Source organism: Dipodomys spectabilis, unplaced genomic scaffold, assembly GCF_019054845.1.
Source record: "Dipodomys spectabilis isolate Male_0828 unplaced genomic scaffold, ASM1905484v1 ptg000198l, whole genome shotgun sequence".
NCBI lineage: Eukaryota > Metazoa > Chordata > Mammalia > Rodentia > Heteromyidae > Dipodomys > Dipodomys spectabilis.
The window spans coordinates 228,204-242,500 of NW_024870875.1; positions in this window are offsets into that span (position 1 = coordinate 228,204).

The window sequence follows — 14,297 nt, forward strand, 5'->3', positions numbered from 1 at the left end:
CTTAGGCAAAAAAGATCAAGGCAGTATGGGAGGCCCAGAGTTAAGAAGCTTCACAATTGATTTAAAGAAAAAAGTCTCCTGGACTCTCCTGGATGAGGCTAGCTTTGAACTGCCATCCTCAGTTCTTAGATTTCTGAATAACTAGGATGATAAGCATGAGCCACCAGCATCCAGCTGCGTTCCTATTTCTTTGGTTGTTGTTGTTGTTGTGGTTAATCTTGGGGCTTGAACTCAGGACCTGGGACACTGTCTCTGAGCTCTTCAGCTCAAGGTGAGCGTTTTACCACTTGAGCTCAAGGTGAGCATTTTTACCACTTGAGCCACAGCACCACTTCAGGCTTTCTGGTGGTTCCTTGGAGATCAGAGTTTCATGGAGGGGCTGGGAATGTGGCTTAGTGGTACAGTGCTCGCCCAGCAGGCTTGAAGCCCTGGTTCACCTCCTCAGTACCACAGACAGAAAAGCTGGAAGTGGCTCTGTGGCTTAAGTGGTAGAGTGCTATCCCTGTGCCAAAGTTGTTCTGGGACGGTGTCCAGGCCCTGAGTTCAAGTCCTAGGACTGGCAAAAATAAAAGTCTCATGGACTTCCCTGCCTGGACTGGCTTTGAACTGTGATCTTCAGACCTCTGACTCCTGAGTAGCTAGAATTACAGCAGGGAGAGTTGATGTTTCTTTCAGCAAATATTTATAAAGCATCCTTTGTGTGTTAGGCAGGCCGAGTAGGTGCTGTTGTGAAACTTGTAAACACAACACAAAAATAACTGCCTCCTTTTTTGTGGAATGAGCCAGATAATAAGCAAATCAGTAAGTCCTGGATGAAGTCTGTCAATGGGTTGTAAGAAATAAAGCCCAGCGGGGCACACGGAGCAAGGCCCATCCCTTAGTCACTGTAGTTTAATTTATGGTGCTGCTCCTCACTAAAAGGTGTATCTGGCCCAAAATAGCATTGCTGAGGAAAGAATCACAAAGATCCTGAGTCTGTTCCTTTTTTTTTTTTTTTGCCAGTCCTAGGCCTTGAACTCAGGGCCTGGGCTCTGTCCCTGAGCCGCTCTCTGCTACTTGAGACACAGAGCCGTTTTTGGCCTTTTCTGTGTATGTGGTACTGAGAAATCAAACTCAGGGCTTCATGCATGCTAGGCAGGCACTCTACCCGAGCCACCTCCTCGGCCTAGACCATTGCTCTTTTAACAGTAAGAACTACTGAGAAAGACACTGAGCCCATGTTTTCGACAAATGTGGACTAGTGTTTGCTAGAGGCTAATATGAAGACAGAACAACAAAAAAGCAATGAACAGCACCCAGTGAAAAATGAAAATATGAGGGTGGGTGACATCGTTCTCTGGAGAGGTCCCAGTCTCATACATGAGGTTGCAGCATGGAGGATAGGCAAGCCACAAACTAGACCTGGGTTTTATTTGTGGTTCTATGTATGAGGATCTCAAATACAACAGAACAAAGAGGAGTGAAAGAAGGGCAAAAGATAGTTTTAAGACATTTGTCCTCCAGAATTGCTCACAATTTTAGGTCTAATTGAGGAAAAGGTTAATCTTTAAGCCTCGGAAGCTATTTTAAAAGTAATTTGGACATTGAACAGAAAGAAGAAAAATCCCTAGTTCAGATGCGCCGAGGATGGATTTGTAGGTTTCATTTGGTAGAACGTTACTTGGTGGTAGGGATCCTGACCAGGGTTCTCCACCATGCTTGTTATGGCTCAAAAACACTCTTAAAATCATGGAATTTTGGGTCTGTGAAATACCTAGAGTTCATCTAACATAAAATTATTGCACGGATGAGCCATCTGAAACCCAGACTCAATGGCAGAGAGATGACCTGCAGTCCAGTTGTGGTTCCTTTTCAGAGTGAGCTCAGGGACAGGGCATGTGGCAGAATGGTGCGTGTGCGACGGGAGCCCTGAAAGAAGGGTGTGTGTTACACCAGCTAGATGGAAACCCAGTTGGCTGGTGGCACGCCCCCCTCCCCTTCCCCCGCGTCTCTGCGCTGCACATGCGTGTTTCTTGTGCTTGGCCAGTCTTCATTCTGGACCTTTAGCACACCAGGAATCTAGCCCTGAGCCTCACCTGGTCACAGGGCAGATGGTCGCTTGTACTGAGCCACCCAGTTGTATTTTAGGCTGTCCTGATAGTGTTCCACAAAATTAAGCAAGACAGAATTCACATCCATGTAAAAGCAAGCCAGATGCCAACATGAGATGTCCTCGGGGGTGGGGGACTGTTGCACACTGAGGAGCGTCCCTGGCTCTACACTACAAAACAGTGCTCCCCCCCTTCAAACTCTTCAGTATTCACATTTAGAGAAATTGAAGGAAGTTGCGAGGCTTCCAGATTTGCATGCTGTCAGCGGTTGTACAGGTCAGTAAACCTGGGAAACAGATATTAGGTTTTATTCTTTTCTTCGGGAATCATTAAAGAAGCATGTTTTGGAGCAGTAGGGAGGGAGATGTGAAGCTGCCTGACTCTATAAAGGCCTCTGAGGTAGGCTGGCTGCCATTGCCCACCAGCACTCTTGTCAGCCCTGGAGCGGGTGCCCTGGTGGACCTGGGAGGGGGCTCAGCTCAGCTGCAAAAGTTCAAGACTTGAGTTGGAGTGTGTGTGTGTGTGTGTGTGTGCGCGCGCACGTGTGCATGCACGTGTGGTGGTGGTGATAATATGTGTTCCAGACACATAACACATTCATTTTCTCATCAGTTTCAAAATGACAGAACTGTAATAATCACTCATGATTTCTTGAATGTTGTTGGGTTTCCAGGCAAAGATACCAAGGTGGTATCTACCATGGGTAGATGGTTTCTAAAGAGGATGGCATTGTGGTGGTGACCTAGGCAGCCTAGTGTACTTGTGCGAAGAGTTTGAGCTTCTTGAGGGAACATATTACCGAACATCAAGGCAGTGTTTTCCTCTTACCCGTGGCTCTTGTCTTTTCTGGAAGCACCTATCACCTAGTCTTGTCTGGGCTATTTCATTTGGTCCTTACAGATGAAGGCCAAAGCCTTGGTGCTGAGTATTGAATCCAGGGTCTTGCAACTGCCAGGCAAGCATTTGCCCTCTGAGCCACAATGATGTTCTCTCTCTCTCAGCTGGGGTTAAGTCCTGAACCCCCTGCCTTTGTTTTCTCTTCACTCCATTGTTGTGTTCTTCTCCTGATGTCCTGGGACCTGCTTTGGGGTTGGTGGAGGAGGGGTAGAATTCTGGCCTGCATTAAGATGCTAAAATCCTAGAATTTGTGTAAATAGCCTGTGAAATCAGTTACTTTCACAGCCAAAAGCAGTGTTTTCTTCACAGAGCAAGTGACCCCTTAAGGTAATGCTCTTGTGTGCTGTGTGGTATTTATGTATGCTGACTTGAAATTAGTCTACAAAACTAGATGGAGGATAGTATTTATTTTCTTGTTTAAAGTTCCTGACACCATGCGACCTTTATGAAGTTTACATGATGTCACTTTCTTGTAAATCTTACACTGCAGTGGACAGCTTGTAACCTTGACAGGCAGCCCGCATTCCTTAGGCAGGTTTTCTGGAGTAATTGTGTGACTTGGCAGTAGGTAACCTGAACCTAACGTTATAGCAGACTGCGCCTGGTCTTTCATGCCCCTCCGACCATCCATAACATCCCCCCACCCCCCAAAAAAAGTGAAAATAGGGGAGTGATGGGGCCATGATGATCCTTTCTTCATATTTTAATGTTAAACTTTAAAGTCACCTCCAGATAATTCCCTCAGAGTAACTCACTTAAAATTGAGAAACTTTTTAAGCTGGCTTGTTTGCTGTGTTTTCCCCCTTCTGACCAATCCTTTTTAATGACTACCTTTTACTCGAGTGTTGGTTCTATTAGGCACAATAAATAGCACACTAGGGATGGTGGATTTGCTTGACAAAGTCTGTTAAATTAACAGATCTACTTTAAATCCTTTCTTCCATTTCCATTGTGTGTTCTCTTTTCCCGAAAGGTTTTTTGTAAATAATCCTACTTATGGATAAGAATTTTTTTATTTCCTGGAGTCGTTTGGTACACCTTTATGGAGGGAAAGGTGTTCAAAGATTTCTCAGGTTGCCATAATGAGAAGTTTCCCACTCCTAGACTGGTACTGATTTGAGTGAGTATCTTACACATGTACTGATTTTTATCTATTGTTTCTGACCTTTCTTCTCAATCCCCATGTGTTACAAACGGCACAAGCTTGCATCATGCTGGGATCAGGAGGGAAAAGGATCTACTTGACAGCCTCCTGACTGGAGTTTTCATGTTAGTGATGGATAGATACCATCTTTATTCCTGTACTTCCATCTCTGTAATATGCAACTTTTTTTTTGGTCAGTTCTGGGGCTTGACTTGAGGGCCTGGGCACTGTCCCTGAGTTTTTTTTTTTTTTTTTTGCTCAAGGCTAACTCTCTACCACTTGAGCCATAGCACCACTTCCAGGTTTTTCTGTGTATGTGGTACTGAAGAATCAAACCCCAGGCTTCATGCATGCTAGGCAAACACTCTAACCACTGAGCCACCTTCCCAGCCAATATGCAGCTTTTTAAAGTAAAAATGGAATTAAAAAATCTTTCTCTTGGGCTGGGAAGGTGGCTCAGTGGTATAGCACTTACCTTGCAATGCATGAGGCCATGGGTTCGATTCCTCAGCACCACATAAGCAAAAAGAAAAAAGCCGGAAGTGGCACTGTGGCTCAAGTGGTAGAGCGCTAGCCTTGAGCTGAAGAGCTGAGGGACAGCGCCCAGGCCCAGAGTTCAGGCCCCACAACCGGACTCCCCACAAAAAATCTTTTCCATTCTTTTCATTATTAATGCTAAAGTTGTACGGATTATTACTGTTGTCTTGGGAAATTTATCAAGAAGGATCTGTTACAATATAGTAGAAAACCCATGTTATATCTATAAAGCAACCAGTAGCTCAGGGGGAGGCAATGATGATGAGTGAAGAGCTTCCGGGACTCAGGAGTTCATGGTGTGCAAGTTAGCAAAGCTGGCCGGATCAGAGTTATTTCCTTATTCAGACCGGTAGAAAAAGAGGTCGAGAGAGAGAGACCACGGAGGCATTGCTGTAGTAAGCCTTGCATATCAGCTCGCTGTTAGTCATGTTTCTTCAGGTAGTGGGAAAACTTATAAAGTTCTAGACTAAGAACTCTTGTGTGCCCTGTGTGTAGGTTAAATCTAGCACTTGTTGCTGGGCCGGAACAGAGTGAAAGAAGATCGTCATAGTAGGAAAGGGTAGAACTAGATGATCGACCCTGTGCACATTGAACTCAGAAGTGTATCAAGTATGATTTTTCTGGCTGCAAATAATAAAATGTCAGTAATCACTGCAGATTCTTCTCTACCCCTAAGCTCCTGGTAGGTGTGGTGGCTCAGTGATGGAAGTCAGTAAGTATTCAGATAAGAGCGATTCTGCTGGGCTCTGCTGGGCTCCGGTGTCTCATGCCTGTAATCCTAGCTACTCAGGAGGCTGAGATCTGAGGATCACTGCCAGGCAGGAAAGTCTGTGAGACTCTTATCTCCAATAAACCACTAGAAAACCGGAAGTGGTGCTGTGGCTCTAGCTGTGGAGTGCTCGCCTTGAGCTGAAAAACGTAGGGACAGTGCCCAGGACCAGAGTTCAAGCCCCACGACCGACCAAAAAAAAAAAGTGATTCTGCTCCCCATCACAGGATTGGTATTGCTGAGTAATAAGAGAGACACAGGAGAAAGACAGTGGAAAACACCCATTGGGCATTGAGGGGTCAAAGATGACTTGAGGAAGGGTATTTGAGTCACTGTGGCACCAGAGGAAAGGAGGGGAGGGCTAAAACTTCTCTTTGGAAAGAACTCACTCTGGGAGCAAGTTTGGGAAGGTGTTGAACTTTTTCTTTTCCCAAAAAAACACCAGAAACCGCTGAATTAGTTCCATTTCCTACGTAGTTAGCATTTTGGCAGACTGAAGAGTTCAATTATAGGGTCCCCTTCCTGAAGCCAGCCGGGGCAGGAAAAATCCATGAGACTCTTATCTCCAGTTAACTACCAGAACAAGCCGGGAGTGGAGCTGTGGCTCAAGTGGTAGAGCAGCACTAGCCTTAAGCACAAAAAGCTCAAGGAGAGGGCTGGGAATGTGACCTAGTGGTAGAGTGCTTGCTTAGCATGAATGAAGCTCCAGGTTTGATCCCTCAGTACCACATACACAGAAAAAGCAATAAGTGGCACTGTGGCTCAAGTGGTAGAGCGCTAGCCTTGAGCTGAAGAGCTGAGGGGTAGTGCCCAGGCCCAGAGTTCAAGCCCCATGGCCGACCAAAAAAAAACAAAAACAAAGAAAAACAAAAACCAAAAACTGAAGGACAACAGGCCCTGAATTCAAGCCCAAGGACCAGGCATACAAACAAGTACAGAGCTGTGTGCCCTTTCCTAGCTGGCTGCCCAGGCTGCTGTGTGTATGTGGGGGATGTTTCATACGGTTTAAAGGGAAGCATCATAGGAAGTATAAGTCCACAAATAATACAAATGTAAAACTGCATACAGTCCTTCAGGTGCTAGTAATTGATGAAAGGGAAAGGCCCTAAGCTGTAAAGGCACAGATAATGTGCTGAGCAAAATCTGGGCTGGGCTTTGAGAACAGAAGTTGTCTGGGTGTAAGATGACCTTACCATAAAATCAGCCAGCCTTTGTTTCATATAGATGGGCTATCAAGATACAGAGAAGCCAGGTCTCTTCTGACAGAAGTACAGATACAAGGTGATTGGCACCGTCTAGAGGCAGGAGTATTTTTCTCACTCTGGAAAAGTCTGTGTGTGCTGACGGCAGAGGCCAGGGGTAGTGCCAGATATCTTACAGTCCATAAAGGCAGCCCTCCAAAACACAGAACTCTGACTCAGATGCCAGCAGTGATGAGCTTGAGAAACCCTGTTCTACAATACTCCTGTCTGGAGTTTGGTTAGAATGTGAATCTCCCGAGCTGCTCCCAGCAATTTATACAATCTAATTGCATTATCATCATCATCACCACCACCATCATCACCATCATCGCCAGTCCTGGGGCTTGAACTCAAGGCCTACACACTGTCCCTGAACTGCAATTGCTCAAGGCTAGCTCTCTACCACTTGAGCCACAGTGCCACGTCCAGCTGTTTCTGTGTGTGGGATGCTGAGGAATCCAACCCAGCTTACTTACGTCACCTGAAGAAGCTGCGTGTTGGTGGTACGCATCATCTCCCAGTTAGTGCAGTACTATTGGGGCCCAGGTACAAAACCAGGCAGCAAGCAAGAACCAGATATAAGTAGCACAAATGAAAAAGGACTGAGATGTGGAAGCTAGTGTACCTGCCCGGCAAGCATGAGGCCTTTGAATTCAATCCCCACTCCCATCACCATAAAAAATTAAAAGTAAATGAACAGAATAGTATTTCCCACCCATAAGCTTCAGTCATTACTGATATCTCTTATTTATGGTCACCAGGCTTAAAATAGCATTCACATCTCACCTTCTCCCTGTTTTGCCAACTCATTTCTTCCTGATTTTTCTCTTCAGTTTGTCTGTTTTCTCTCGAAAATGGTTCTCTAATAATATGGGTCCTATCAGCAGGGATCTTATCTCCTTCACACTTATATCCACAGAATCTGTCTGTCATCTTCTCTGTATGATGACTCAGAAAATATTTACTGACTGAATGAATGAATGAATGAACAACTGAAAGAAATAATTTCCTAAAAGCAGAGCTGTGATCACTGTGGGTGTAGGTATATGTCTGTGATCCCAGCGCAGTTAGTAGGGAAGTTGAGGCAGGAGGGTTGTGAGTATGAGCTTCACCTAGGCTACTACATAGTGAATTCTAGTCCATGTAATGAGACCTTGTCTCAAAGCAAGAAGCAATAGCTGGGCCCTGGTGACACATGCCTGCCTATAATCCTAGCTACTCAGCAGGCTGAGATCTGAGAATTATGGTTCCAAGTCAGCCCAGGCTGACTAATCTGTGAGAGTTCTATTTCCAAATAATAGGCAAAAAGCCGAAAGTGGAAGTTTGTCTCAAGTGATAGAACGCCAGTTGTGAGCAAAAGAACTGAGTGAAAGGCCCTGAGTTCAAGCCCCAGTACTGATAATGCACATGTGTGCTTGTATGTGCTGGTGTGCACATGCATACACAGAAAAACAACAAAAACCACCAGGAACTGCAGGTTGTATATATTGATTGATTTTATCTGAAACAGTATCTCACGGTGTAGCCTACGCAGTCTTTGAAAACTTGAGGTTGTCCTGATGGATTGAGTAACCCTACATCCCATCTCTGCCTCCAGCTCTGGGGTTGCTCATACAGTGACGTCATTGCTGGACTCTCACTTGACGTTAAATGCTCTTTATTGTGTACAGGCAACTTCAACACGTTCTGGAGTCCGGCAGACAGTAAGAGATGGAAAAGATGTTAGAAATAATTTGGGTTTAATGTACAGCTGACACAACATATCGTGGCTTGAATTGAGAATAGAACCAGGAGAGAGCCAAACCTAGCAGCAGAACAAAGATAGCCTAAAATGATAATTTTCTCACCGTTTCATGACAAGTTCCGACCGAGTATTGTACTCTAAAGTGCCTTGCATGGTACTTTTGCTGTTAAATACAGAGTAATGTTTTAGGATTTAAAGAATAATGTGGAAACATTGTTTAATTGAGAATAATATTATATTTATTTCTGCCTTATGGGAAGGAGCTAGGTGCAGGACAAATCTTGGTTACTGGTGCAATGGGTATATAAAAAGATTTCGGAATGGAACAGATGAGATGGAGGGAATTAACAGAAGGCTGCAGATGGTGGCTTAATGCTTTGGAACAAGTCCATCAGTCCCTGCTGTCCAATCTAGTGTAAGGGTCCATCTGGAGCTCCCCTGAGCGCAAGGATGTGATGCAATGCACATCGGATGTGAGCGTAGGTTTCCCTGCAAGTCATTATTACCGTCGATCACATACTTGAAATGTTAGCTGTAAGACAAGATAGGGAAATCTGAAGGCTGACATTAGGCGCTCCATTTATCTTGTAAATTCCAGACCGCTGCTAAGTACATGTCAAAATTTAAAACAGCCTTCTCTTGAAAAAGAAGTTCATTAGAAACTTGTCAAGGTTTTGGCAGGTTGTGAAGGCTGATGCAGGAACAAAACAATGTTGAGAAAACAAAAGCAAGACATCAGTGGAGGTTTATGGTTAGGTTGAGTCTGTAGAGAAGGCAGGGCCCATGCACATGCAGGTGTGTGTCGCATGGCAGTGCTGTGGTCCAGACAGGCCTGGTGGTGGTCTTGCTCCACTGGGCTGGTACTCTACCACCACCAGCTACAGCCAGCTTTTGCTCCCTATTTGGAGATCCAGTCTTAGTCTTCTCTCTGATCTAGCTTTGAACCTAGATTCTCTCATCTCTAAGTAGCTAGGAGTTTTTGGTTGTCAATGGATTCATTGCTTTGGTTTGGTGCTCAGCCACTCGAACCATACCCACTCTTTTTCGGGTTAATTTAGCAACGGTCACCGGTATTTGCCTGCCTGCTGGGGACTGGCTCCGTCCTCAGATCTCAGCCTCCAAGTCGACTGGATTATAGATGTGAACCACCAGTGTTGGCTAGTACTGGTGTTCTTACCTATTATAACTAGAAATGTGGAGGCGTAAACATTGGCTTCTGCAAAATACAAGTACTGGGCCTCACCATTGGATCTTAACAATGTGATTAAGTTTGTAACATCCCCTCCCTTTCTCCCTCCCCCCTCTTTGTAGAGCTCGGAATGGAACCCAAGGCCTTCTGCATATTAAGTATACATTCTCCTACCAAGCTACATTCCCAGCCCCTGATGTTTAGTTTCTGAAATGTGTCTATTGACAGTTTTTTTGGTTTTTTTGGTCGGTTGTGGGGCTTGAACTCTGGGCTTGGGTGCTGTCCCTGCACTCCTCAGCTCAAGGCGAGCGCTCTACAGCTTGAGCCACAGTGCCACTTCCGGTTTTCTAGTGGTTTATTGGAGATGAGAGTCTCACAGACTTTCCTACCCAGGCTGGCTTTGAACTGTGATCCTCAGATCTCAGCCTCCTAAGTAGCTAGGATTACAGGTGTGAGCTACTGGCGCCAGGCTACATTGTCTCTTATTTGGGGGCGTAAGGAATTCTAGTATGATGGTCAGTTAACTCATTTAGTACTCACTTGTACTGGTGCCTACAGAACGTGGAGTCTTTCCATGCTGTCTAGACTGGCAACTTGAATTTCTAGGTTGGAGTGACCCTTCTGCTTTGGCTCTTGAATAGCTGGGACTACCGACGCATGTCATAATGCCTGACTAAAGGTACAACTTAACTGAATTTTGCCAGTCCTGAGGTTTGAACTCAGGGCCTGGGCACTGTCCCAGAGCCTCTTTGTTTGTTTGTTTGTTTGTTTTTTTGGGTCCAGTCATGGGGCCTGAACTCTGGGCCTGGGTGCTGACCCTCAGCTCTTCAGCTCAAGGCTAGTACTCTACCACTTGAGCCACAGCACCACTTCCGGCTTTTTTCTTTTTGCTTATGCAGTGCTGAGGAATCGAACCCAGGGCCTCATGCATGCAAGGCAAGCTACTCTTCCACTGAGCCACCTTCCCAGCTCCCCCCTCCCCCCGAGCTTCTTTTAGCACTCTAAACCACTGGAGCCACAGCGCCCCTTTGGCTTTTTCTGTGTATGTGGTACTGAGAAATTGAACCCAGGGCTTCGTACATGCTAGGCGAGCACTCTGCCGCTGAGCCACAGTTCCATCTAGCTTTTTTCTGGTTAATTGGAGGTAAGGCTCTGATTTTAGGTGCTTTGCCACTCTGCGTCTCACTCACGTCCCGGGCTTGATAAAGCTCTTGCCTCCTTTTTAGACAAACCCTCCTGGATGAAGGAGACATCTGTCCTGCCTACCATGCTCACGCTCACACCCCCCACACATGCAGACAGGCTCCAGCTCCAGGAGCTCTGGAGGCCCTCCCCCCCCCAGACTTTGATCTGTGATCCTCAAACCACTGCCAGGCCCCCAGCGCCCAGCTCACGTTCTGTAGCAGAGCCTTCCCAAGAAACCATGCAGGTGGGTTTCTCCAGAAGTGACCCTGCCTCTCTGCACCTGAGCTCCCTGCTCCTCCTGCATGTCTGCTCTCCCTTCCTCATCTGGCATGTGTATCCTAGCCCCTTGTTCTTCACAATCCTCCAGCAGTCAGTTTACTCTCAGCCCTGGTAGTTGATCACATTTGGTTGTCTCTGGCCGGCTCCCTCTTCCCTCACTCCCCAGCTCCTGTCTTCAAGCTGTGATTGATTAGCCTTCCCTGTTACTTGGCCTGCTCTCTGGGCAAGGCTGCTGCTTCAGATTTTAATACCCGGGATTAAAAAACCCCACGCCTGCATGATACCGTGTGTTGGTATTAGAGCTTCAAGTCAGGGCCTCACACTCTTGCTTGGCAAGGCTGGCACTCTACAACTTGAGCCACACCTCCACTTCCATCTTCTTGCTTGTTAATTGAGGATAAGAGTCTGATGGACTTTTTTGTTGGGGCTGGCTTTGAACCAGGATCCTCAGATCTTGGCCTCCTTATTTGTTAGTATTTCAGGTGTGAGCCACTGGCGTTCAGCTGAGTGTCCTATCTTAAGACTGTTGTGTTACTCCTTAGTGTTACAGGTGAAAGAAAGTATCTGTTTTGGGAGAGGGCTGGAGGAGGAGAGGGACCATATGGGAAGAAAGGGGTATGAATACCTGTTTAACTTGAAAAGAACATACTGAGCACAGTTCAGAATTACTTCCCATTATTGTAGTTGTGGATGTGAAAACTCACCCACAGAGCTGGATAGGTGATCTAGTTTGGGAGTAGGCCCGATGTATTATTAGTTGGTGAAATGGAGTGTACATTTTCATTTTAAAAGACCCTGACACTCATTAGCCTCCATGGGATCTTGTCATGAACCACCATGAATCAGAATTAGAGCTTACTGATTCTTCAAGGGATGGGAAGGACTCATTTTTTTATATAAACTTTCCCCAAGTTTTTTTTCCCTTCAACATCAGACAACCAATTGAAAACTTAAAAGACAAAACTGTAGACCAGATCTTACGTTTCTGCTTGCTAGTCTCTTGCAGTCTCTTATGTGTCGGATGACTCTGATTAGTTGAACAATAAAATCTCTTGAAGTTCTGAGATTCTGTGATTAGGAATGCCAGCTCATGAACCGGAACTCACTGTTTTCTTTGGTGCCAGTCCTGGGGCTTGAACTCAGGGCCTGGGTGTTGTCCCTGAGCTTTTTCACTCAAGGCTAGCCCTCTACCACTTGAGCCATAGCTCTACTTCTGGGGGGGTTTTTTTGGTGCTTAATTGGAGACAAGTATCTAACTTTCCTGCCTGAGCTAGCCTGAGAGGTCATTTTTCTATTAATCCATTAAAATTCTAGAAAGGCCACAGATATGTTCTCCCTATAATAGATTCATTAGCTCTTTTTCACCCTCAAGAAACTAACAACTTAATCCATCTCAATCCAGCAAAATAGTGATTTCTTTTTTCTCCTGGTTGTCACATGCCATTAGAGTATAAATACCTTGCTGGTGTGTAGTTATTAAATCTGATGTTCAGAACCTACAGTAATAACTTAGATCAGGCCGGAGCATAAGTTTATTTAGTTAGTTATTTTTTATTTTTTTGTCGGTTATGGGGCTTGAACTCTGGGCCTGGGCGCTGTCCCTGAGCTTTTCAGCTCAAAGCTAGTGCTCTATCTCTTGAGCCACAGCGCCACTTCCGGCCTTTTTCTTTTCTGTGGTGCTGAGGATTTGAACCCAGGGCCTCATGCTTGTGAGGCAAGAACTCCGCCACTGAGCCGCCTTCCCAGCCTGGGAGCATAAGTTTTAACAGTAATCTTCAAAGGGAACCGTACACCCGAAGTAAATTCTAGCTTCTTCACTCTGTCATATTGTACTTAATTGCAGGTAAAGGTCAATTTGGCTTTTAAAGTTTTCTGCACAATAATATAACATATTATTATTGCATAACAGTAACTTTATTACATAATACTTTATTTTGGTTGGTTGTACAGCTTGAATACAGCGCCTGAGCGCTGTCCCTGAGCTGCTCTTGCTCAAGGCTAGTGCTCTATCTCTTAAGCCACAGCCCCACTTCTCACTTCTTTGGTAGTTTAGTGGAAATGACTTTCACAGAGCTTTTTTGCCAGGGCTAGCTTTGAGCCACAATCCTCAAGATCTCACTCAGCCTCCTGAGTAGCTAGATTTTGGGCATGAGCCACTCGTGCCCGACTTAATGAAGGACTCTTTCATGCTGCTTGCTTGTTCCTGAACATGCAGTTTTAGTAAACTTGCTTTACTATTCTTTTATCACATGCTGACTGCATGATGAATGATTCACTATTCTTTTTTTTTTTCTAGTTGTTTTTTTATTTTTTTTATTTTTATTTATTTTTTTAATTTTATTTTATTTTATTTGAGAACATACTGTACAGAGGGGTTACAATTACATGGGCAGGATAATGCATACATTTCTTACCAAGCATTGCAGCCTCCTCCTTTGTTTACAGTTCACCTCCCTTCCCAGCCTCCCCCCTCCCCCCCACCCAATCATAACCCGTTCCCCCCCCCCCCACACCGACATTGTAAAGCTGGTTTTGACATGACATTTTGTACTTCTCATTGTTGCAACAGGTCCACCTGAATCCTTAAACGACTTGTTTGTCCCCATCTCCTCCACATGTTATACTGACATCAAATATAGTGCAAGCGGGGGTTACACTGTGGGGGAGGGACATACAAAGCAACAAAGAAATAATCTTATAAATGCGTTAGAAACACATGCATGAAAGAAACAAAAACATTAAAATACATATTTGAGGGTTCGTTTTCCTAACATCACATTCTCTGACTTTTTCCGCTTGACTCATACCTATACTAGATATTGCAAATAATGGAAACCATGGGACCTATGTTTCTTTGGGCCTGGCTTACTTCACTTAATATAATTTTTTCCAAGCCTTTCCATTTCCTAACAAATGGGGAAATGTCATTCTTTCTGATGGAGGCATAGAATTCCATTGTGTATATATACCACATTTTCTTGATCCATTCATCTACTGAGGGACATCTGGGTTGGTTCCATATCTTAGCTATGGTAAATAATGCTGCAATAAACATAGTTGTGCTGGTAGCTTTAGTGTGGTCTTTTTTGTAAACATTAGGGTAAATGCCCAAAACTGGGATTGCTGGCTCATAGGGGAGTTCTATGTGAAGTCTTTTGAGGAACCTCCATACTGCTTTCCAAAGTGGTTGAACAAGTTTACATTCCCACCAACAATGAAGTA